Raw genomic sequence first — 26,020 nt, forward strand, 5'->3', positions numbered from 1 at the left:
CACAATTCTTTGTTTGTGGTCATCTTAATACTCTTTCCTATTACAAAATTAATTTGTTCCAGTATCTTTTTTTATGCTTTAAAACATTTTTGTAAAAGTAAAGTTGATTTTCATTGTTGTGATAATTTCTGCTGTAAAATAAAGTGATTCAGTTTTACATATACATCCATCCATTCTTTTTCAATTTTTTTTCCCATATAGATTATCACAGAACATTGGGTAGACTTCCCTCTGCTATATATAGTTCCCCATTGGCCAGTCATTCAATATGCTATAATGTGCATGTGCCAATCCCAAACCCCTGATCCATCCCCCCTGCCACCTGTCCCCTTTGGTAAACATAAGTTTGTTTTCAAAGTCCATGAGTCTGTTACTGTTCTGAAAATAAATTCATTTGTATCTTTTTTAAAGATTCCACCTATAAGTGATATCATATGATATTTGTCCTTTTCTACCTGACTAACTTCATTCTGTATGATAATCTCTAGGTCCATCCATGTTGCTACAAATGGCATTATTTAGTTCTTTTTTATGGCTGAGTAATGTTCCATAGTGTGTATGTACCATATCTTTTTTATGCATTCCTCTGTTGTTGGGCATTTAGGTTGCTTCCATGTCTTGGCTCTTGTAACTAATGCTGAAATGAACACTGGGCTGCATGTATCTTTTCAAATTACAGTTTTCTCCAGATAGATGCCCAGAAGTGGGATTGCTGGGTCATATGAGTTCTATATTTAGAGTTTTAAGGAAATTCTATACTGTCCTCTTTAGTGATTGTACTAATTTCCATTCCTACCAACAGTGTACGAGGGTTCCCTTTTCTCCGCACCCTCACCAGAATTTATTTGCAGACTTTTTGATGAGACCATTCTGGCTGGTGCGAGGTGGTACCTCATAGTAGTTTTGATTTTCATTTCTCTAATAATTAGCGATGTTGAGCATTTTTCATGTGCTTTTTGGCTATCTGTATATCTTTGAAGAAATGTCTGTTTAGTTCTTCTGCCCATTTTTCAGTTGGGTTGTTTGTTCTATTGGTATTGAGCTGCATGAGTTGTTTGTATATTTTGGATATTAATCACTTATCAGTTGCTTCATTTGCAAATGTTTCCGTGGGTTGTATTTTTGTTTTGTTTATGGTTTCCTTTGATGCACAAAAACTTTTAAATTTAATTAGGTCTCATTTGTTTATTTTTGTCTTTATGTCACTATTCTAGGGGGTGGATCCAAAAAGATATTGCTCTAATTTATGTCAAAGAGTGTTCTGCCTAAGTTTTCTTCTAAGAGTTTTATAGTATCCAGTTTTATATTTAGGTCTTTAATCCATTTTGAGTTTCTTTTTGTGTATGGTATTAAGAGAGTGTTCTGACTTCATTCTTTTACATGTAGCTGTCCAGTTTTCCCAGCATCACTTATTGAAAAGACTGTCTTTATTGTATAGTCTTACCTCCTTTGTTGTAGATTAGTTGATCATAGGTGCAGGGATTAATCTCTAGGCTTTCTATCATGATCCACTGATGTATATTTCTGTTTTAGTGCCAGTATCATACTATTTTGATGATTGTAGCTTGGTAGCATAGTCTGAAATCAGAGAGCCTGATTGCTCCAGCTAATTTTTCTTTCTCAGAATTTCTTTGGCTATTCAGGGTCTTTTGTGTTTCCATACAAATTTACATTCCATTGGTTATATAACAGGGATTGCACTGTATCTGTAGATTGCCTTGGGTAGTATAGTCATTTTAATGATATTGATTCTTCCAATCCAAGAATTTGGTATATCTTTCCATCTGTCTGTGTCATCTTTGATTTCCTTCATCAGTGTCTTATTGTTTTCAAAGAATAGGTCTTTTGCCTCCCTGGGTAGTTTAGTCCTAGGTATTTTATACTTTTTGTTTCTACGGACAATGGGATTATTTCCTTAATTTTTCTTTCTGATCTTTCACTTTTAGTTTCCTTTTACCCTCTTTCCATCTCTTTCCTCCAAATATTCCTTTTTCTCTTCTATTTTTTTGCTCTTTTTGGGTAAAAATTTAGAGTAAGTATTTCAAATGACTAGTTGCTTCCATATGCATTTCTTAGGGTCTACTCTTCATTCTGGACCCCATATTACTTTTACTTGAAAGTCTGTTTCTAAGCCTGGAGTGGAGGTGGGTAAGGAGAAGGCAGGTAGGTAAGGAAAAGGCAGAATGATGTTTCATACATGGAAGCATATTACCTAGGCTGCTGTGGACTAGCTGTCTATCCATGCCCTTCCCTCTACATTCCTGGCTTCTAGGGGCAATGAAATACTTCTTTAACTTTTGCCCTCAAATGAATTTTGTTTTAAATCCTGCCTCCCACACAATGACACTCCACATTCTGACGTCATTTCACTTTTCTTGTCATCTGGCCAGCAGACTTGTGGTAAGTATGTCTTTGATAATCAGGTGAGGCACATTTATGAGAGGACTTTTTAAGGTCTTATCCCAACAATTAGACCAAGAATGTTATTTGAGGAGAAAATAATAACAACAAACCTATCACATAGAAACATTAGACCAAAATCATCCAAATGCCTTCAAATAAGACACTTGAATCCTAACATCACAATCTTTCTTCTTTTTTTTTCTCTCTTGTTATCCTTCCCCTCCCTCTCTTCTACTCTCCCTTTCTTTTTGTAGATCATTTTGGTAAAAAGTAACCAGTTGTAATTTGGCCAGGAGGAGTACAATGTAGGAGACTTGAGCCTGGGAGGATGAAGAGGTGAGGCAAACCTCTTCTGAATCAGGCTTGTCGCAGTTCCTGCAGTGGTTGTATTACCTTATAGCTTTCACTTTCTTTGTGTTCCAGTAACACTGTTTCTTTCCCTGGACCTATAGGCACAAGGATGCTAATGCCGTCCTATTGCTGTCAACATACAGGTACCTCAGATTCCAAGTTGGCTCCATAATTCTATGTGAAATGTCTCTTCATTAGGTTCTCAAAATTGCAGCTGAGTGTGCTTCTGGCTTCCTACTGAATTTCTCACTTATATATAGCATAATTTTAAATCCTGACTTTTCCCTAGCAAGTATTCTAGAGCTAAATCCTCAGTGAACTCATGGTTTGAGCCCCTAGATAGAGATAGGCAATGTTTAAAGCAACTGTTGTTCTAGCATATTGCAGTGATGGCCAACTTCATAGCCAGTGGTGTAGGTGTCATCACTGTACTAAGTTCATTCTGTTTTAGGGTCTATTACCTAGAAGACCCTATTTTTAGGACCCAGGTTCTATATCAAGTATGATGCTTTTCATTTGTGACCAAAAATCTAACTTAAGCCTAAATATTAAAGAAGGTATATTAGCTCATGTAAGAATCAGAAGTAGGAAAGACTTTAAACAAAAATTCTTTGCTATTTTTTGTGTTGTTCCTCTCTTTAGGCCGCATGTGGACTTTATTTCTTTTTTGTTTTGGTTTGCTGATTTCATCCTTAGAGCAGCTTCCTTCATGGTTCTAAAATGGTTGCCCAGTTCATCCCAAATTACATGTGTCCTGGTCTGCATTGAGCAAGAACCTTCATTACTATCAAACCTACATCCTATGCTTTAGTGTATAGAACAAACAACAACAACAACAATGAATATTTTAAAAATTAGGCAGGTGACAATGATCTCATATGAATCAGTAGAAACATATCTGGATTCTCAATAATTGAATATAGGAAGGATGCTTTTATTTTTCCTTAAATATTAGAAAACAGGTAAATACATTCAGGGACTTTGTATTTTATTGTGACAAAATGGCTTTAAGCATTTCCAACCTGTGCCAGCCTACACTTATTTTCTTTTAACTTATAATGTGCCCTCAAATTAGAGTTATCTTGTTTGATACATCATTAGTAAACATATGTAGTATATGCTTTCATGAAAATAGCAGTGTGCTAAACTTTTTGCTATTTAACAAATAGTAATGAAATTCACTCTGTTGGATGACTATTATGAGAAACTATAGAAAGATGCCAAGAGAATAATGATGTGGTCCTGTGTGAAAAATGCCTCCACACTTTCACCTTAGCAGCATCCCTTCTAACCGCTCACTCCTGGTGAAGGCAGGTAAATTAGATACTGTTCAAAACACATCAATTTGTTTCCCAAAGTGTGTTTCAAATAACAGAAGTTTTAAACTATATAAGAATACATGGTCCAACAAATTTAGGAAATGATAGGTTAAACCGATGTTGCATTCAAAAACGTCTTTACACTTGGATTTTCTCAGGACTATTAATAGAAAGTATACATTTCAGACGGTCAAGAGGGTCATACAATATACTGTCTTCTCAGGTGTGTTTATACAATAGAAACTCTACTGAGACTGCTGTTGGAAGGAGTATATCTAGAGGAATGAGAAGTTGAGCTGCATACTTCCTTTTTTTTTTTTTTTTTTTTTTTTGTCTTTTTGCCTTTTATTGGGCTGCTCCCACGGCATATGGAGGTTCCCAGGCCAGGGGTCCAATCAGAGCTGTAGCCGCCAGCCTACGCCAGAGCCACAGCAATGCAGGATCCCAGCCGCGTCTGCAACCTACACCACAGCTCATGGCAACGCTGGATCCTTAACCCACTGAGCAATGCCAGGGATCGAACCCGCAACCCCATGGTTCCTAGTCGGATTTGTTAACTACTGAGCCACGACAGGAACTGCCGAGTTCCACACTTCTGAGCCTGGTTATCTTGCACTTAAGTTTAGAATTTATGAATGTCCATATGGTTTCAAAAGTTATTCAGCAGAAATTTAGGATTGCTTACTTTCTCCTTGTCTTAGTCCAACCGGACTAAATACCACAGACAACCAGATGGCTTGGAAACAATGGAAATTTATTTCTCACAATTATGGAGGCTGAGAAGTCCAAGATGAAGATGCTGGCAGATTCAGGGTCCAGTGAGGACCCTCTTTGTAGTACACAGTTGGCTGTCTTTTGCTGTGTTCTCACACAGTAGAAGAGACACTTTTATAAGAGCACTAATCCCATCATGGGGACTCCACCCTCATGAGCTACTTACCTCCCAAAGACTCCACTTCCCTAATATACCATTGCATTGTGGGTTGGGTTTCAACATACGAATTTGTGTGTGCGTTGGGGGGCAGGGCACAAACATTCATTCTATGGCACTTCTCTTTCTTGATATCATGAATGGAACCAGAGTCCATGAGAGGACTCTGACTTTAAGGGCCTCTTTATAATTTGAAAGACAAGATCATAATAAAAAGTAATTAAATCTACCAGGTACTATGTGCCAAATGACAAATATATAACAGGTGTTCAAGTTAGGGGGTTTTCACCAAGGACTGAAAGGTGAAAAATGGCTTTTTGTAGAATGTGGGAGGTAAATTGAACTTTGAAGGCAGGAGAGGGCTTACTGGAGGTTCAGGTGAAAAGGACATTTTTGAGATCCTCTGAAAGTGGTTTCTCAGAGAAACGGAATTTACAGCGATTGTTTTTCCCTACCAGACGAATAATCAGTGTTGTTCTTTGTCAATGCAAATTGAACATTTTTATATTTGAAAAAGCAGTAAAGAAAAATATTCACCTGAGGAATTACAGATATTATCCATCATTTAAAGAGCTCATTATATCAGGAATGGTTTTTAAATATCTATAAAACTTTGAAAATAGGAGAAGCTATAGCATTTTAAGGCATTTTGGGGTGGGGGTGCTGTGCCAAAACAGTGACTACTGGACATCTAAGAAGAACTGAAATACTTGCCACAGAAAGCACCTCTTATTGGCATCTAAATTCAAGGTTATCTAGTAGGGATAGTGGAAAATCATGATCACCAAAAATTGTAGATTCTGTCATTTCTCTGACTTTTGCAATTTTTCTTTTTCTCCACAGATAAGTTTTCATTTTAAAGAAATGCATTTCTCTCCTTTCCAGTAGCAAAGATAAAAACCTTTATCAAGTTTCTAAATTGACACTATATCTCAGCTATGCCAATTTCAACTAAATCAGAAAAAGCCTGTAAAGTAAACTGTAATTATTTCTTCTCCATTTTAAGAAGTCACATAGAAGCTTATGTTGGGTTCTTTAAATCCTAGCTGTTGTTTCTGAGAACTTGATTGTTTCACAAGCACTCAGCTGAAATTAAGGCATTTAAAATTACCAAACCGTTTTCAGTCTTTTTATTTGTTTGTTTAATTGTCCATTTTGATTATTTATTAATAAAAGCTGTTGACTCTAATCACTGAAGTCATGTTTCAATGGCCCATTTACTCCATATTGGTGAAGGACAAGCCTGAAAACTTAAGAATGTAGTAAGAGTTATTACCCAAGTCTAAGTCATTAATTGGAAACCATAAAACTTTGGGTTTCTGACTGATACAACTAAACAAATTTTTATTGAACATTTGCAGAATCCTAGGTACTATTCAAATTATAGCAGGGACCTGAAGATGAATGAGTAAATCGTAGATCATCCTTTGAAAGATTTTTTTTTTTTGTCTCCAGGGGGGACCACAAGTAACTAAGTAGTGATGAATCAATGCAAATGTTTTCAACAATATTAGGGAATAAGGTGAAAAATCAGCATAAGGAGTAAGAACAACTGGGGCTACCGATCAGAAAATAATCTATGTAGTAGGGAGGAAGGTAAGTTATGCCATCAAAGGAAAATTTCTACAAGAAAAAGTGGGAGCTGGGGAGAAAGACGAAAGTGAGGGCTATGGCGAGAATAGAGAGAGAGGAAAGTAAATGGCTTCAGGTATGGGTAATATCCATTGGATTGTCTCATGGGTTGGTAGTAGGTGGGGAAACAGAACAAAGGTTGGAAGGGAGGTTGGGATCACATGCAGTGCTCCACAAAAGACAGGGTGGGCTTTGGCCTTGATTTGGTTTTGACAATAAGAGGATTTCTCAAGGAAACTACCACTGACTGTAGTTTGTAGCTAAGTATAAATAAAACTGGAGTTAGGTTAGCAGGTAGGAGGTCACTGACTTAATCCAGTGAAATAGACTTGGATCTGTGCTGGAAGAAAACTCCCTGAGCAAAATAAATTAACTCAGGTCAAATATTCGTAGATACTTAAATCCAACAAAAATCTGTACTAACTTTTATTCATTTTTTTTTAATCCCAGGCATAAAATATTGATTGAGAGAATGAAAGCTTTCCCTAATGCCTAGTTTTATACTAGCTTACTATTCCCAAAAGATGATTAATAACAATCATAATTTCTTTTAGGTTAGATAACTTAATGCTTAAGATGTTTCCACATGAGTAGGCTAAAGATTAAAACCATAGTATTTGACCCCTAAATTGAAATCCTCCCTCAACCCAGCCCTGCCCTGCCCTGCATTTTTCCGCATTTGCTTCTCCTTATCCTCAGCCTACTCTCTGTTTGGGGGCTCAAAGACTTTTTTTTTTATTAGCAAAATCATTAATATGGTAAGTTTTCCAATATAAAAACATTTTTTTGATTCTTCACCACTTTCTACCACTCCTCCAATCAAGTCTCTTTCCAGTTTTCCTTTCCTTCCTTATTTCCTTCCTTCCTTCTCTTTCTTACACAGAAAGAAAGGGTAAAATATAAAATACGTTTATTTTATACTTCTTAACCAATTAACCATTTATTTTCATTCTGCTTTAGCATTTTGGGACCATAATTCTTTGCTTTTATGTTAACTTTTATGATTGATTTACTAAGAGCAATTTCTAAAATATAAACATTATATTTGATGCCCTTTAAAGCATTTCATATGTGTATATATATATACATATACATATATATATATAGCTCTCATATATTAAGCTACATTTTTCTTTTGACATTTTAAAATATATGGTTGTCAGATAAAATATGGAACACTCAGTTGAATTTGAATTTCAGATAAAAAACAATTGTTTCATATAAATATGTTCCAAATATTGCCTGGGGGAACACTTACACTAAAAATTATTTGCTATTTATCTGAAATTTAAATTTAACTGGTGTCCTGTATGGTTTTCTGTTTTATTTGTTTTTGTTAAATTGGACAATTTATATTACTTAAATGCAAAACAACTAGTCTCCTTTCATCGAGACATTTTTTTTTAGGCCTAAGAGCTGAGCTCACTAAAACATTACCTCAGGTATTTGCAGAACTCTGCCTACTGGAAAGAGCACAAGAAAATACTTTTTCAAATAGCTTAGCCAATGTAAACAGTTCTTGACGTCACTGAGCAGTTAAGGAATCAGTCTTCTTTAAAAAAAGAGAATCAGATCTCACTAAGTAACAGTAAATATTTCTTAATATAAAATATAAAAAATGTTGGCAATTCTATTCTACTTACTAAAATTCTTTAGATAATTTTGTCATTTTCCCTCCAACTCTGGGAATCAGTAATTCAACATACTACCTTTCTTTTAGGTAGCTCAGATCTGGAATTGTGTATTGATATATTTTCTAACTTTCAGAAAGTCCATAAAATGACATTTAGTTTTTAATCAACTTTTTTTTGTCTTTTTAGGGCCATACCAGAGGCATATGGAGGTTCCCAGGCTAGGGACCTAATCAGGGCTACAGCCACAGCAATGCCAGATCTGAGCCACATTTGTGGCCTACACCACAGTTCATGGCAATGCCAGATCTTTTACCCACTGATCAAGGTCAGGCATTGAACCTGAAACCTCATGGTTCCTACTTGGATTCGCTTCTGTTGTGCCACAATGGGAACTCCAGTTTTTATCAACATGGTTTTATCTTTGTTTATCCAATCTCTCCTAAGGTAAGTTGGTCTAAATTTTCTATTGAGAAAGAACTTCTACTATATACTAAATGGAGTATCACCAATATAATATATGGTATTATTATCAGTATTAAAAATAATTTGGATTGACTTCCACTCTGGGAAAGATAAATTAGACAAACTTTTCCCTGAGTAAAATTAAAAGCACTGGGCATACATATAAAACAAACCATAAGGAGGTTTTGAAAAGTGAAGAGAAAAAGCATACTGGCTAGGGATTTCAGGACCCAGTGTGAATTCCTTTGGTTTCCTTTTGCTTCCCGAATTCCAGTCTTGGAGCTGAAAAAGTTGGTAGTTCAGAAGTGCCATTTGGTGAGCATAAGTGCCAATAAGCCTCAACGAAAGCCTGCCTTCCGTCCAAAGGACAGGAAAGGGTCAGACTTGCAAACAGATAATTTTTAGACAATAACTGCTCTACTTTAGCCAAAATATTGCAGAAAAAAAACTGTGGCCTAGCTTTTACTCCTACCAGTAGAGGCTAAATGAGAGCCTAGAATTCCACCTTCTCTAGGCTTTAATGAGGCTTCTCAAATCTCTTGCTGAGCTGGTATCAGAGGTGGCTTGGTAGAGAGCTGAAACTTTTATCCCCCACCAAGATGTAATGAGCCCTCCTACCATCTCCCCACCTGCCCACTCCCCTTGCCCCATGATGTCAGTAGGGAACACCTGGGGACTTGAACTTAAACTCTTACCTAGCTATAATGAGGTGCCAGTCCCTTTCCCAGCTAGGGTGGTGTTCTCCCACCCTCATCCCCCACTCCTGCAGTGCCAGTAATGAACAACTCCCACCTTCCCAGCCAGGAACTCACCAGTGGAGGCAAAATAATCCAGAGCAACCAGAAGAAGGAAATAATAAAGAGCAGAAATCAGTGGAATTGAAAGAAAAACAATAGAGAAAAAAAATACCCATGAAAGAAAGAAGTGGCTCTTTGCAAAGATTAATAAAATTGAAAACCTCTACCTTGTGAGTTTAGCAAGACTTATAAGGAGAAAAAAGACAACACAAGTTAGCAACATCTGGAATGAAATGGGGCTATCACCACAGATCCTGCAGTCATCAAGTATTTAAGGAAGTACTATACACCAGACATAAAAAACTGGGGCAGGGAGTACCCAGCATTGCTGCAGGCTATGGTTTAGGTTGCAGGTGTAGCTCAGATCCTGCGTTACTGTGGCTGGGGTACAGGCTTCAGCTGCAGCTCTGATTCAACCCCCTAGCCCAAGAATTTCCATATGCTGCACGTGTGGCCATAAAAAAAAAAAAAAAAAAAAAAAAAAAAAAAAAAAAAAAACTGGGGCAGGTAAAATGCCCCCCTTTGAGAGCTGCTGGCACTGGAACAAGGCAAAGAGGGAGTGTGAAGATAGTGCCCACCCTTTGAGGTCTCAGGAAAGGTTTATCGTCAGCCCTTAGGCGTGTGTTTAATTAGAAGCCTGCCTCTTAGGCTCAGGTATGATGGTCAGCTAATAGTCCTCTTTCACAGAAAGACTGAACTCCTGGGCCAGTTGTCTTATGCTGTGCCCTGGAGCTGGTAGCTGTTTAAGAGCTCTTCATTGGTTACAGTCATAGAGCTCATATGGTTACATTGGTTGCATAAGTCCACTGGTCATAAGAGCTAGGTAATGCAGAGGTGTCCCCTGGCAGCCGCCACAAAAATCAGGGCACCAGACAAGCTCCTTTTGGGAAGATGCTGTTCAGCTGGAGCAAGGCAGAGGGTAAGCACAAAGACTGCATATCCCAGCCTCCATTCCTCAAGATCACTTCTGTAGGCCCTTATAAGTAGGCAAACCCAAAGCCTGCCCATTAGACAAAAGCTCCTGGACCAAGCAAATAGGCTTCTTTTTCGGAAAGACTGGGGTGTGTTTCAATCTGCCATGTGTGCAGTGCCCTGGGAGTAGTAACCTGGAGAGAACTTTCTCTGGTTGTTGCAGTCCCAGGAAGGCAAGCCCATCTGGGCTCCAGAGCTGGGTTATCAAGGGGCATCCCTGAGTGGTAGCTGCAAAAACTGGGTCACCAGATGCATGTAGAGGTGTAACTAAGCAAGGGCTCATAGGCCCTTGGCACAAAAAGTCAAACTCGGGCAGTGGCTGCTAATTCTAGCAAAGTAGAATTTATTTACAGGGTGCCAAGCAAGGAAAACAGGCAGCCCATGCTCAAAAGACCCAGGAAAGGAACTCGATTTTAGGGGGACTCATTTTCAGATGCTTCCTTCTGGGAGATACTGGCATTTTGGAGTGTGGCAGAGGAAGAGCACAAAGATGTGGAGTACAAAATAGCACATAACAGCAACAACAAAAAGAAGGAAAAGAAAGAAATTAAGAAAAAAAAATTAATGGCACCCTTTGGGTGCAGCAAGGCAGAGGGAGAGAAGGAAATTGGCACCCACCAGCCCCCATCCCTGGAGAATATCCATCAGACTCCCACCTCAGACCAGAGCTTTAAAGTTAGCCAATGAGTCTCTTTCACACAAAGTCTGGACACTTTTCCAAGAGCTGCTTATGTGCTGGGCCTAGGGCGGGTGAGTCTGCACTGGCCCTTTAAGAGTGGTCCTCAGTTTGCCACACCCCCTGGATCTCCTGCGCATGAGCCCTGATGGGCTTTAAAGCTTGATATTTTGAGGGCCAGTCTCTCAGGCACCAGTCTTAAAAGTTGGGGCATCTCATGTGGGGTATAATCTCTTTGCTCCTCAGAGGGAAGCTCCAGGTTTTGAGTTCCTTCTGGATTAAGATTGCCTGCTGAGGGTGCTGTTTATGGCCAGATGGTGTTTCAGCCTTTCTTAACTGCTTTGATGTAGTTTCCCTCTCATTTGCCTGATGTCCAGGGGTCATTCCACCAGTTTTTAGTTTTTTTCCAGAGGAAATTATTCCATTCTGTATACTTGGTGTGTCCGTGGGAGGAGGCGAGTTTGGGATCTCCCCCCAACATCGGCACCTTAAAATGGAACCTCTAAAAACTCTTCAAGGTCAATGGAAACAGAGCATCTGAATCAACAAACTTAGAAGAACCAAGCAGAGGTGAGAAAGACAGCAGACTCCTTTTTTTCAGATATTTATTTTCCTTTACTTGAACACTGTTTAATTCTTTATAGAATACTCAAGGTAAAGCCATCCCGTTTATGCCTTCTTGACTTTTGTGCTCAGCTAAATAGATTTTTGAGGCTGATCTCCATGTATTTGAAGCCATTTGGGTGGGTTTTTGTAGTTGGCATTGAAGGAAGAGAGTTTATTACATGTCTAATATGGAGAAGTACAACATTCTTTATGGATCATTACGTGGAATATACCTTGCCTTTCAGAAATCATTCGGGTCCTTATGTTTTGAAAAGATTTTAAGTTTCCTTTCTCTGAATGCATGTAATTCAGGCACAGAAACAGGCATTTCTTTTTCTTTGCCTTTGCTGTTAATAGCTTTTCAAATTTTGTGGATACTGCTGAAATCAGGTTTAGTTACAGGTGACCATAGAGAGATGCTAAAAGAACCTGAAAATTGAAGAAACCAAGGAAGTGTCATATTATTTTTACTTGTCTGTCTTTGCTAACTCCCAACTAATGTTATTTTCAAGCTGAAATAAGGTTAAAGTATAAATATTTAAAAAATTTAGAAAATAGTGAAATGTGTAGGACCATTCTCATTTTCACCTTTAAACTTTGTGTTAATGCCTATTAAGTTCAATTCTGTGGTTTGGTGACTCAGTGGGTGGCTGGTTAGAAGTGATTGACATGGACTCACCTGTAAGTTTTTTCTGATGTTTACCTCTATTTTTACTTAGATATGATATTAAGAGTATAAAGCAGTAGAACTAAAGGCAGACAGGCTATTCTAGTTAAGAATCAGCTCATTTACTCTGAATAGTATCTGAGAACATTTGCTTACATATTACTTCAAAAGCCAAAATTGAGTCACATATTGAATACATGGGACAAGTAATGAGTAACAGTAGTATAGGTTTTTAAAGGGCCTACCATATATGCTTATATTTCAATTGGAAAACTATATTCAAATGCTATTTTATTTTTAAGCTAGAAGTTCTATTTTGCAAAACCACATTTTTCTTTACTTTTGTTTGTTCGTTTTCACATTAATCAGAGCCTTTGATGTATCAGCAAATAGAATGTTTGAATGCACCAGTGATAAACATATCCAGGCTGGGCAAAGAGATGGCTGAATTTGGAAGTGGCTTCTTAGAAAAAAAAATCATTTTTTTTCATTTTGGAATCAGAAATGGTTACGTTTCAAATATATTGCTATACCCAGACACAGAGACCAAGTATGCCAACAATGTGCTTCATATTTTAGGATGTCATTTATTATGACAGTTTTTATTGTAAAGATAAGAATATTATCTCATCCTCACTCTTTCAAGTGGATTCTATTCACAGAATTAGTGTCTTCCAAGATGAGACCTATTGGAATGTGTTGTTTATTTTTGCTTGCTAGTAGAGGGTTATTTTTTACAAAAACTGCAATAATAAGTAGTTTTTATGTATAGCTACAACAAATAAGAGAGCTGGTTACCTAAAATAATAATTAGTAAAATGTGAGCTTTTTAGGTACAATTTTGGAGACCCACCAAAGGATACAACTATATTTATTAGACTCCTATAACCTGACACTTGTAAGGAATGCCAGAGCTATTTTGGAGCAGGATGATTGATTGATTGATTGATATCTTTATTGGAAATAGTTAAAGCACATGGAAGCTATATAATTTGGCATGTATTCCAAAGCCATAAACACTTTACCTGGAGTTAGTTCACCTGTGTTTTTTTCATTTTATTGGCACCAATTGACTTACAATATTGTATTAGTTTCAGGTGTACTACAAAGTGACTCAGTTATACATATACCTATATCCATTCTTTTTTCCCATGATGGTTATTACAAACTTTTGAGTAGATTTGCCTGTGCTACGTAGGTTCTCATTAATCATCTCTTTTATACAGTAGTGTGTATATGTTATTCCCACTCTCCTAATTACTCCCTCCCTACAATGGTTTCACCTATGAGAACTATAAGATTCATTTTGAAATCAGTGAGTTTGTTTCTGTGAATTTGTTTCTGCTTTATAGATAAGTTCTTTTATATCATTTTTATTAGATTCCACCTATAAGTGATATCAAATGATATTTATCTTTCTCTATGTGACTTATTTCACTTACTATAATAATTTCTAGGTCCATCCATGTTACTGCAAATGGAATAAGTCCATTCTTTTTAATGGCTGAATAATATTCCATTGTTTATATGTGTCACATCTTCTTTATCCATTTCTTTGTCCATGGACATTTAGGTTTCATCCAGGTCTTGGCTATTATAAATAGTTGGAACAGGGTGATTTAAATATTGGATGACAGTAAATGTAGACATTCAAATCTCTGCTTCAGTTGTTCAAACAGTCTTCAGTCTTTAAAACAGATAATAAGGAAGGGCAAAAGAATTGGAGTTAATTTTTAAAGGAAGGAGAAATCTGAGCAAGCAAGCATTATTTCATCTCAAGTAAACTAGTGTTATAAATAGTTTCTACTTCCATTAAGGAAATAATAAATGCCGTATAATGTATAGTTGTCATCCAAACTTGGATAATTTTGAAAGTGAGTGGGGCCTATTAACAATTAAACATGAAAAAATAAAAATTAAGATGTATAGTCACTCTAAGAATGATTCCTTATTCATTAATTCAATGGTTAGTCTTCTAAGTCATTGGAGGAAAAAATGAAAAAATTATCATCCCTAGCCCTCAAAAAGATCAAGGTTGGGAGGGTTGAATATATATATGTTTTATTAAGAATTAAGATAAAATTCTTTTTAGGGAGCATAGAGGAGAGGTTTCTATCTGTAGTGAGGATACAAAAGAAATTCTGTTAAACCTTTAAAAGTCCATAGAGTTGAGAAGAATGAATTCTCAGTCCCATTTGATAGTGAGGGAAACTGAGACCCATGCTAATTAATTAGCCAATAGCAGATTTGAGGAAAGTATATGATTCCTGAGTTCCATTCTAAAACTTTCCATCCCACTGTGTTATTCTTGTAGGAACTATTAGAAGGAAAGGGGCATGTGAAAATGCTTGAGAAAGTCTAAACAACCCAGTTTAGTCACTTTAACCTTATGACTCCAACTATACGTTTTGTTCTTTTAATGCTTTGAAATACCTCATAGGTTTTGTTTTTGTTTTTTCAAGGAAGACTCTGAAATAAGATTTGCTTTGCAAGTTGAATCTCATGACAAGAGGAACTGCAGTTTGCATATTGTACCACTAGGATGGCTGAGCCTATCCCACATTCTAAGTGGACTTTTATTATATACAAATATAGCATAAGATCCTATTGTGTATACATACCAACTCAAGCAAAACCCATTACGAAAATATTTCTTAGACAATGCTGATACTGTATTATATTCCAGAAACATACTTAGCTGAGTATTGTGCTCGTTTGTAATATCTGGGGTGAGCCTACCCACATGTGGACACACATTTAGGCACATGTGACATTGTCAGGCTATTCTGTCATTTATCATCTCTCCAGTGCTACTCATTTCATTATTCATTTGGTTGATTCTTTGGCTTAATTCCAAAAAGATGACCATTGAAGCAAATGTGAATATCCCCAAATTGATTTTTAATATCATTCCTTATTTTTATCTTAGTCTGAAAATAATATTGATTAGTTCAGTGTGTTTATTTTGATGGTGAAATTTTAAAGATTGAAAATGGTAACTATAAGGAAAGTAATAAAATATGCTCTCTTTGAGGTAGAAAGTTCAGCACTTAGAACAAGACAATGGCCTCCATTCTCTGACTGACAGGTGGATATCACATTAGATGAAAATGATAAGGGAATTAGTGGACTGAGGAATAACTTCCTCTTGATGGTGCCCTGACCCTTGACCTATGGCCTAACTCTTGTTAGCTTCACTAACACAGGGTAATTGTCACAGGTGTAGGATAAAAGACATCTCTACAGAACACGTTGGAGATTTATTTCTTTTGATGACCACAAATGTGCTGTTGAGATAAAACTGTAATTTCTGACCTCTGACATATAAAGACATGAAATTCACCCATGAGAAAGCAAAATTCCAAATGCAAAGAACTTTTGACTGTTGGGCTTGGAGATCACTGTTACAGCAGAAAGGATACATGCATGAGGGCAAAGCAATGGTCAATAAGTTATTGTCATTACCCTGAAAGCATATTTCATGCATAATTGTGACACCAATCTGATAAAGAAGACTCTAGCCACAATAGACTCCCTGAATTTTTATAATTATTAGTAAACTCTTTTGGTGTCATACACTGGAAATGTGTCCTATTCTGAAATGATTCTTTTTGTATTTATATGCTAATCATCTTCTTCAAAAGAAGTCAGTTCTTTGAATCTTATTTAAATGTTCTGAAGGTAGTAGCTTTGAGTTTTTACGGATGATGTAGTAACAATTGTGATTTCTCATGAAAGTTAATGCCTTCTCCTGTAAGAAAATATATTGTATCCTCCCTTTTCAGCAACACAAGGAAGAAATTCAAAAAACACAGTGAAGCACAATGAGTTATGTAAATCCATGTTATAATAGAAGAATATTACAAGGGAAAACCAAATGACTGTAATACCCATTAAAGTCAATAGTCATATACCAATGATTAAAAAAAAAAAAAGCTGCAGAAGAGAGAATATTGCTGGCAAAATGAAAATGACTTCACATTTCATTAAAATGAAGTCAACGCAGTAACCTGGCAGTGTTTTCAAAATGTTTTATCATGAAGGAAACACTCAACTTTTCAAACACTTGGCACAATAAAGTGGTGTGGTTCCTTACTCTGTTTATTTACGAGTGTAATACTAGCATCATCCCAATGTTTGTTACTCAATATGAAGAAGAAACCATAAGAATTTCCTCAACATAACAGATCCCCAAAATCCAATTTCTATTCAAAACCACATCAAAGATATAAATTACTTTTTAAATTCATTGAGGGTTCTTATTCAGGTCATAGGTCTTGCCCTTCAGCATTTTTTTTTTTTTATCCACAGCATACTTTGATGATGCAAAATTAGTATCTGTAAGATTGAGAATAATCAGTCAAAGAAAATACAAAGATTATGTTTATCTTAAAATGATACTATAGGTAAACTATGTCAGTTGGTTCAGTAAAGGTATAGCCAGACCCATCTATTTCCAAAATATCACATTTTCTTTTTATTAAATCATGATAATAAGGGATTATAATCATGTAACTTATTGTCATGCATACTTGCTATAATAATGCCTTCTTCCCAGACTACCATCTTTTCAAATGTGATGAGATCATCAGGTAACAGTGTAGGATATGAAGGCTTAGCACGCTGTGTTGTTAGCACATTAAAAAAAGAAATTGCTGGGATAATTAACAACTACCTATTTGTCTGTGGGATGCATTCATTATGGCTCTACAAATTGGAGGTCTCCAAAATCTGTGCAATAAAATTTACTCTTTGTTCAGGAAGTTCCCCTCGGATTTGGGGAAAATTCTGGTTTGCTGTGTCTATTGTAATTGTGACAGGCAGTTGACATGTCTCATAGTCTAAATGTAGTGGCAAGCAGGGGGTGGTACAATGATGAAAAAACTGCCATTCATTCTTGTGCAAAGGAAAGGTGTTTCTTAGCATATTCCAACCTATGTTCAGACTAGAGTTGGGTCTCTGGGGTTGAAGGTCAAATCTGTGAGGTCAAAGCTATTTCTTGTCAATCTTCGTTCACTAATGACACATGAATTGGAAATTAGAACAAAGTAAGTAAAACGAATAGCCAGAAGGTGAGTGTCTGTTTTATTACTCAGAAGAGCTGGGAAATCTGGCCAATTGTTGCCCTATGTGGCTTGAATGACAGTTGTTAAGTTGAAAAAGGGACAGTGTGATGGGAATGCCACTTTAAATCTCAATTACCTCCTCCACTCCAATCAGCTTGGTAGAGCTTTAATGAAGTGCAATTCTCTGTCCTTTTCCTCATACTTCTATCTCTAGAATAAGCCTCACATTCAAGTTTGACAGCAGTACAATCAGTTTTCCATTCATCACTGGCCCTGTTTTAACCCTGCTGAAAAAGGGCCTAATGTACGTGGCAGTGATGGCAATTAGGCAGAAAAGTAATATTAGAAACAGACAAAAGCCTGAGTCTTTTAGCATTACAGGTGTTTTTTTTTTTTTTTTCCCCGTTCTAGACATAAAGGAATAGGCAGTGTTGTTAAGTTCCCTTCTTCAGTCTTCTCTTAAGCTGAAAGTCCAACGATTTCAAGATTCAATTAATTAGAGACATGGAGAGCCAAAGAACAAGGTAAAAGCTAAGTTCTTTCTAACTGAAGACACACTTAGTAATTGGCCCCTTATTAAAATGGATATCTTCAGGGTGTATGTTTAATAAGGTTGATAAAAACTCGTCATTTCCTCATTAGGATAGCACATGAATACACTCTGTATGTAGGAAAGAAATCGTAAAGAGAACAAACAGGAAAATATCAATCTGTTCAATATAGGAATGTAAAACATAAAAATTGAAAAGCTTGAATTATAACTTTTCAGAGATGGGGATATTAAATGCATTGTGTATGTGTGTGAATGAATGAGTGTTTAAGCTGAGATTTTTTTTTTAAGACAAGTCTTGGCTCTTCAATCAGTTTATCTTGAGATCCAAAATATTTAAGCATTTGAGTTTTTAACCTGGATCGATGATATTGACTATGACTTCTTTTTTTAAACCTTAAAGATGGATGACACATTTAAATGGCTTTCTCGTATAAAAACAAAAGCAAGCTTTCAAAATCTATACATTTGTGTGTGCATGCTTAAGAATCTATGTAATAATCATGCCTGTATCTTTTGCACAAAAGGTCACATATACATGTTTAAGTATACATGTGCATTGTTTTACCTAATTATATTTGTAAATATGTCTTTCCTAGGGTGTGTGAATTCTTAGAAAAGATAAAAGTTCTTAGATTTTTGTGCACGCATTTAATTGTTATATATGTTTTCCTAACGGTTCTTTTTATGCCAATTTTTAAAAATGTCAGCCAGGTTGGGGTGTTTTTTTGTTTGGTTTTGTTTGATAGATTCCACAGGAACATGTGGCATCGGTATAAGGATCTTGTTTAAGAGAATGGAGGCTTGGAGGAAAAAAAAAACAGATGCAGCAATTAGGCGGCTCTTGCTGCTCATTGGGGAGGTGACACAAGTGGGTGATAGTGGCTTTCACCTCTCACACTCCCTTCTCTCCTGCCTGATTCCTAGAACAATCCCTGTCAGAAACACTCTTTGAAAAAGGCTGCATTAGACAATGGCTCTTCACCCTTATTTTACGCTTTAAGTAGTGGAGCAGAATGCTGTAAGGGGCTGAAAACAAGGCGTAATCTGAGAAAGACGCGCAGGCATTGTTATAACTGTGAAAACCAGAAGAGCCCCTTTCAGAGCCGTGACTGAAAGTGCTCGGAAGACCTTTAGTCCTTTGCACTCTCCCAATCACCAATTAGACAAACATTAACATCAATTAAGCTGTTATACGGCACAGGTTCCATATAATTACCTTAATGGGTTGACGCTTTCTTTAGCAGCAATTTCTTAAACAAACTTCATCTTTTGTGCAACAGGCTAAGAAAATTTTCAGCAGGGAGCATTTCCTTTTGTCAAGTTTTCTAAAGAGACAGCTGAATTGTTCTATTTAACAACAAACACCTTCACTAAGGACCCTCGTCTTGTCCCCGTTCCCACCACATTTGACTACTAGGCTCAAAGCTTATTAACCATCAGAGACAAAAAAACGGACTGGCCAGGGGAGCCCAGACACATGCAGGGCGGGCGGTACACAAAGGACCAGTGAGTCTGGCACCGGTTTGCAAGCAGACCCTCGGAGAAAGCACCAATTGAATTAGTTGCCTATTTAGTATCCAAAGCGCCAGATCCGTCCTTACCAAAAGCACAAAGAAAATGAAATAGAAAAACAGGATCTTGCTCATAAAACAAGACAAATCTGTCTAATTTATTTTGTACCAGTAAGTGCTAATTAAATGCAAGCTACTCAGATTCTTCCTGTTCCTGCCTCACCTAATTCGCTTAGAATCACGACAATGCCAGTCTGATTTTTCCCCCTGTTTAACAAACATTCATTTGAAATGTACTCAAATACAGCTATAAAAATACAACCCTTATATCACTTCTATTTTTATTTTATATAAAGTCCATGTGTTTTTACTCTGTTGTGAAATTATTTGGGGGGGAGGGAAAAAAGCTCTTGGCAGAAACAAATCCTTAAACTATCCTTGTGCATCGTAAGGAATAAACAACTTGAGATGCATATAATGAACTATAATTGTTTCTCCCCCACCCCCCAGGGTTGGAGTAATGTATGTAACCAAATTTCACAGCAATTCATGAAAAGTCAGAAGCTTATCTTTTTTACAGTTTTTAAAGCGGACCACAATAAAAAAATAAAATGAAAAAATATAAAAATATAGTAAATAATTATGCTAAACCAAAGTCTTTAAAATGCTTTACATTACCCCCACTCTGCCCCCCCGCCCCCGCATCTTGCCTTCTGTCTGTCTTTCACATTCCTACTGCTCATTTTCACATACCTGACTATAACAATATCCTCAGAGTAGGCAATTCATTTTACATCTTTAAGGTCAGGGCTTGGGCTCCAAAGACAAGTGTTTGCTCCTTTTAGTCTTGCCCTTGTGAACTCCCAACACCTCTTTAGGTCAAAAGCTCAAGGCCACAAAATTAAAGGATGACGATGATTTTATGTTTAGATTTTTAACCTCAGGCCACCGTTGGCCATGACTAGAGCATTTTACAGGGAAGGATTTCTAGAATGGAAACGTATACAATTACAAAATGATCGTTCTCAATTGTTCTGCCAAGAATTAACTTTTGAAAAAAAAATGTGCACCGGATATCAATTTATCCACAATATTTAGTCTGAAACACATTTACTGAATAGATTTATAATCATAAAGTAAAATTAAGGTTACCCCTTTCTTAAACTTCTGCCTTAGTAAACTTAATATATACAGTAATGTTTTCCCTTTGAATGTGGGTCTACTATTTATTAGAAATTATTTTTACTCAGTTTGTAATTTCTGTTCACATCAATCTAGTTAAAGTATTTTTGAGTCTTCCTGGATTGCTGCCTTGGTGCCTTATGATGTCAGTTTAAGTACCAAATTGTTTTACTCCTGTTTTCTTCCTTGGTTATTGCTTTCTACTCTAGCCCAAATACAGCTACAAACTGGGGATGTCCTAAGTGAATGTGGGAAGCCCACGTAAAGAGTTGCCATCACTAAATTGTCTCAGATTGGAGTTCGGCTACCCATGATGCAGGAGAAACCTGTAATATTATATCAGGAGAGGCCTGAAGAAGAGATGGTAGATGTCCTTATAAGAGTAACTTGATAATTAAAGAAGCATAAATCTTAAAAAAATTATTCCTTTGTAAAGCACAACCTGAGAATTATATAAATCTGTATCGTTCTTAGAACTTTTACATATGACAGATATAATTGGGTATAATAAGGAGGGACAGGATGCCAGGTGGCAAAGTCACCTCTGTAACCACAAAGAAAATGTGTCTAGAATCTGAGATCTCTTTTCCTAATATCGAGTATTAAAGATGAATCTGTGATGTATGAATGGATTTTTTTCCCATTCAACACGTGAGGCAAAGATCTGAATAAAGTAAATGTTCACTTTTTGACACCCATATCAAACTGAAAACACCTCAATCAACTGTTGGATGGATTTGGCATAATTATTGATACACTTTGCAGGATTTTAAGAGTGAGGATTCAGTGCTCACATACCATATTTGAAATGAACACAACTTATCAAGTAGAGTTCTGACATGTGTGACTCTTAGTATCATTTTGGAAGTGAAATAACCTGTCAGATTTTAAAATGTGTTAACAACTGGATGGTTAAGTGGCAGGGACATGAAGAGAGGACATGGGCTTGGTTTGAGATTTTGTTCTGGAATAGAGTCACTGACTGCCATCCTAGAAGTAATCACAATAAAAGTTTCCCCTCAGGGGTTCTGAACAGAAATTCTATAGCAGAATAAATAAACTACTACACAGTTAGATTATCTTAACTAGCATCTGCAATCTTCCTTACAATAGCCATTTATTGATGTCTTTCCAAATACATTAGAAGTGGCAGAGGATTTATTTTGCCTTTGAAAAGTACTTATAACCATTCACTCATTCAACAAATATTTAACTTTCGACTCTGTGCCAGGCATTCTTTCCTAAGTACATTATCAAACCTGAATAGTACAAAATGCCTAACATCCTTTCATTGGAGATGTCCAAACTTTAAATGGATTAAAGCAATTTATATTGAAGGCATAGACAGAAAAAAAATCTACTTCTCTCAGACTTTGTATAACTCTTTGTCCTGATTAATTTCTATCTGGTGCCTGACACATAGTAGGTGCATCAAATGTAGTGTTAATTTCTCCGTATTCTAACCCCAGTTGATTTGAGTGTGTGTGTGTGTGTGTATGACATTATCTAGAAGTAAGAAATCCTCTGACCACGGCCATTGTTCATTTGCACTAGTCTCCTTGCATGTATGACAGCGATTTATTTTAAGGGGCTGTAATACGCGTTCTTGTTTTGATTTCAAAATATGTTTTCCTTATTCTTTCCATCACTCACATTTATTCTGGAAAAAAGTTAGAGGGCAGTGTGTATGGGGTAGGGCGAATGGGTGATACTGAGGGATGGCTCAGCATTTATTTTTGAAGTTAGAGTATAAATGACTAGTGTATGTGTGTGTATGTTATACTTCAGGATGAATGAGAGTCTTCCAAAAATTTGAGTGAGAAATTGCAGCTCTTCAAGGAGAAAATAATAGAATAGGTAACAGTGAAACCTAGGCTAGATAAGGTTTCCCTTTTAAGGGAGTCAGTCAGCACCCATGTTGTTAAGCATCTATCTGCTGAGTGGGCTCTGGGTACAACTGGAACTACTGCAGAAGTAGTGAAGTATTTAAGAGATACAAGTGCAAAAATTACTTCTGAAGGAATTCAGAATCGAGGGTCTGGACTGCCACTGCATATTTGTTTCCTATCTCTTGACAACGTCCTGCTTCTCTAGGAACTTTTGAGGAAATTTTGGCCATCCATTTATGCTAAAAGTTGGTGTTTAACTCCCTTTTCAACCAATGAAGAACCATGATATCTGTGATTCATAATTACTTAAAAAATAGGTAATGATCTAAAGGGAAATGAGGCCTGGAAATGCTCACCTAAGGTGGAAAATAATTTCATGCCGAAGTCAATCCCCTTAACTTCTAAATTTCAGTCAGTATATCTATATTCAGGTCTGTATCCATCCACATCATCTCTCTCTTGTCTTCCTATACATCGCCTGGATTATTATAATAAAATGTAACTTCTATTAAAATTAATACTTGAAAAATGTACTCTCAGTTAAACATAATGGCAGATTGTTATAACTGTTATGTACACACACACACCAACAAATACCAAGCAATAGTATTACTGTTGAGATATTTGGAAATGTTAATATATTTCTAGCACTTCGAATATTCTTAATATACATAGATACAAAAGGGCAAACCCTTAGAACCTCTGGGAGGGAGGTGAGCATTTTTATTCAAAATGTTGAGGATAAAATGAAAAGGCAAACCTGCCGTAAACATACAAATAAATATCTCCTTTGAAATTCCTTCCCTGCAGTATTTCACAGTTTACATTAGTGAAGGGAAGGTTCTTATTGCAAAGAGTGTTTTTTTCAAGGTGCTTATATGTGTGCATCATTTCTAGGATCCCCGAATCAGATACATTTTATAAACCTCTCCCCTTTACCCAAGCTCTTCTATATGTGCTATATTGTGTTGAGAGGAACCCTCCATACATTAGATTTGGAATACACTTCCAGTGTTTAACCTAATTCTTCCATATTTTCAGTTGTGTTCCTCTTCCTATTCTGAGTTAAGAATGAAGTGAAGATCTGGGGAATCATATTTTTTTTAATACTTCATAATTGTTCCTCATCTTTCTAACATAATATTTAAAACTCAAACACTATGAAATCAATTTATCAACAATCAGTCCTGAATGGTCTTGTGCTTTCTTTCCAAAAGGCAAACGTGATTCTGCTCTGAGATGGAGTATTGCCAATGTGCTAAATACTCTTTTATTCTCATGAAATTAAAAAAAAATCCTAACCCAATTCTTAAAGGTCCCACATAATGTTGGGCTTTTGGTTGTTGGGGTTGGGGGGCGGTCAGGAAAGTTTACTTGATTTATTGGCTTCTCCATTTAGTTAACTTGGTATGGTCTAAATTCCTCAGGGCTTCTAAAGCTACCGTGTCATCTGTGATCTTTTTAATGGTTCAGCCTGGTTAACAAACACTATTTCCGCATTGTGCATCCCTGTCTATAGGAGAGGCCAAAGCCTTTCATTCAAACTCTGGAAAGTTTCCTCCTCATTTGTAGGGAGTGGTGTAAACAGGGAAGATTAGAGGTGTGTCATGGGCCATGTCACTCCCCAGTGCCCCTCCTCCTCTCTTTGTGACAAAGGAGTGATAAGAGAAGACTAAGTGACTTGAGAGTTAGTGTAAGAGAATGTGGACCAGGGTAGTGTTAGCAGAGAAGATGAAACAGTGATGGAAAAAGTGAAAGGAGGGAATATTGTGAAATAGGGTAAGAAAAATAGGCCCAACCAATCACGTCCCTGCAGTCTCTGTATACACAACTTACTTGTTTTGCTTTTCACAGAATTGTTATGAAAAATGTGCATTAGGTCAATTAGAGGTATCTCAAATTTTAAGAAGGAAAAAAAAGAGGGGGGAGAAAATCTCCTCTTCTTTATAACCCCGTACCCTTTTTATTTTGTTACAATGCCTCAGGAAAGGATTATGACACAGTGGCCTTGTTTTATACATGCATCATCTTTTCTTACATAAATATTAACTGCATTTGGCTTTTTGGGTGTCACACAATTAGCAAATTAGTCATTCTCAAGAGTAGTCATCTAGGTTTCATAGCACTTTCCCCACCTTAATTTTAGAATATTACATGCAAGGGGAAAAATTGCCTTCTTTTTTATCACACTCATTGAATTCCCTTCTCTTAATGCTAGGCTCTGGAGTTATAGTGGCAGTTAGTTCTATCATCAGAGTATCAGCACTTTGAATGGAATTTTGAAAATTACTGTGCGGGCATTATAGCAGAATCGGTCATTCTCTCTATACGATAAATGCACTCTCATTTTGAAACCTATGCATTCCCTTTAATATAGTCCCCCTTTCAGTTGATTGCATTTATTGCAAGTGTGAGACAAATTAGAAACTTCTTGAAGGTTTCAGATCTTTTGTGTGTGGTATCTATGAGAAAGACAAGAACTTTTCTTTTATATATGAGATTTAGTCAATCGAGCTTATGTGTCTAAGAAGCAGAACAGACAATTCATCTGCACTTAATGTGGATAAGTATGAAATACAGTATCCATGTCCAAGAGAATCCAGAGTAGGATTGAGGGCTTTTAATTTCATGTTTAAAAGTATCCTAACTCTAATATGGTATACTTCCAAAATGCATTATTCTGAGTATGACATTCAGAGAGGCCCAGGTGCTGTGTTGCATCTCTCTGCGACTGTCATGTTGAAGATCTGCCAATGTATTTGTCATCTTTGTAGAGTTTATGATGAATGAAATTTGGGTTATTCGAAGTTGATGTAGAGGCCATTTTATTTTAATCCATTTCTTCTAGACTTTCATGATTTGCCCATTGGAGAAAAGTATCTATTCTCCAGCAAATCCTAGAGCTCTGCCAGAGGGAGTCAACCTTCTATTACTAGCTGCTAAGGTGTACTCAAGAGAAGCCCTGTAGGCCATATGTGGAGAACCAGAGGGTGACTTGAACACAGTCTGTAGTGTTTTGTCCATTGTACCCTTTAATAGAATTGTGCAATGAAATTTCATTTTTTGAGCTCCTAGAGTCACCTTCTATTGGTAATGAGATCTTGAATAAGGTCCTCCTCTTAGGAGCTGGCACTGCAGAAAATAGTCTTAGAAGTTCATGTATTTCCATCTGTTTCTCCAACTATAGGTGTTTCTTTACTTGTCAGGTTATTAATCCTCTACTTAATAACATACTCAAACTGAAACCTAATTATATGAGTCCAGAACCACAGCATAATATTATGAAGGCAAATGTATCTATTATTTAAAGTCCTAGTGATAGTTTCAAAAGCTAATATAACTTGGAATCACCATTTTGAACATTACTAG

General features: G+C 36.6%; 1 long non-coding RNA gene across 2 annotated transcripts in view; it reads left to right on the forward strand.

Annotated features, from left to right (window-relative positions):
- Positions 11,323–26,020, forward strand: part of LOC106507717 — a 125,915-nt gene continuing 111,217 nt past the window's right edge. The window contains exon 1 of one of the 2 annotated variants that reach the window (XR_001303922.2): positions 11,323–11,747. This is a non-coding gene — a long non-coding RNA (uncharacterized LOC106507717). The remainder of the gene's footprint in view (positions 11,748–26,020) is intronic. The other variant, XR_002345872.1, reaches the window with a different exon arrangement.

This window comes from Sus scrofa, chromosome 7 (assembly GCF_000003025.6).
Source record: "Sus scrofa isolate TJ Tabasco breed Duroc chromosome 7, Sscrofa11.1, whole genome shotgun sequence".
NCBI lineage: Eukaryota > Metazoa > Chordata > Mammalia > Artiodactyla > Suidae > Sus > Sus scrofa.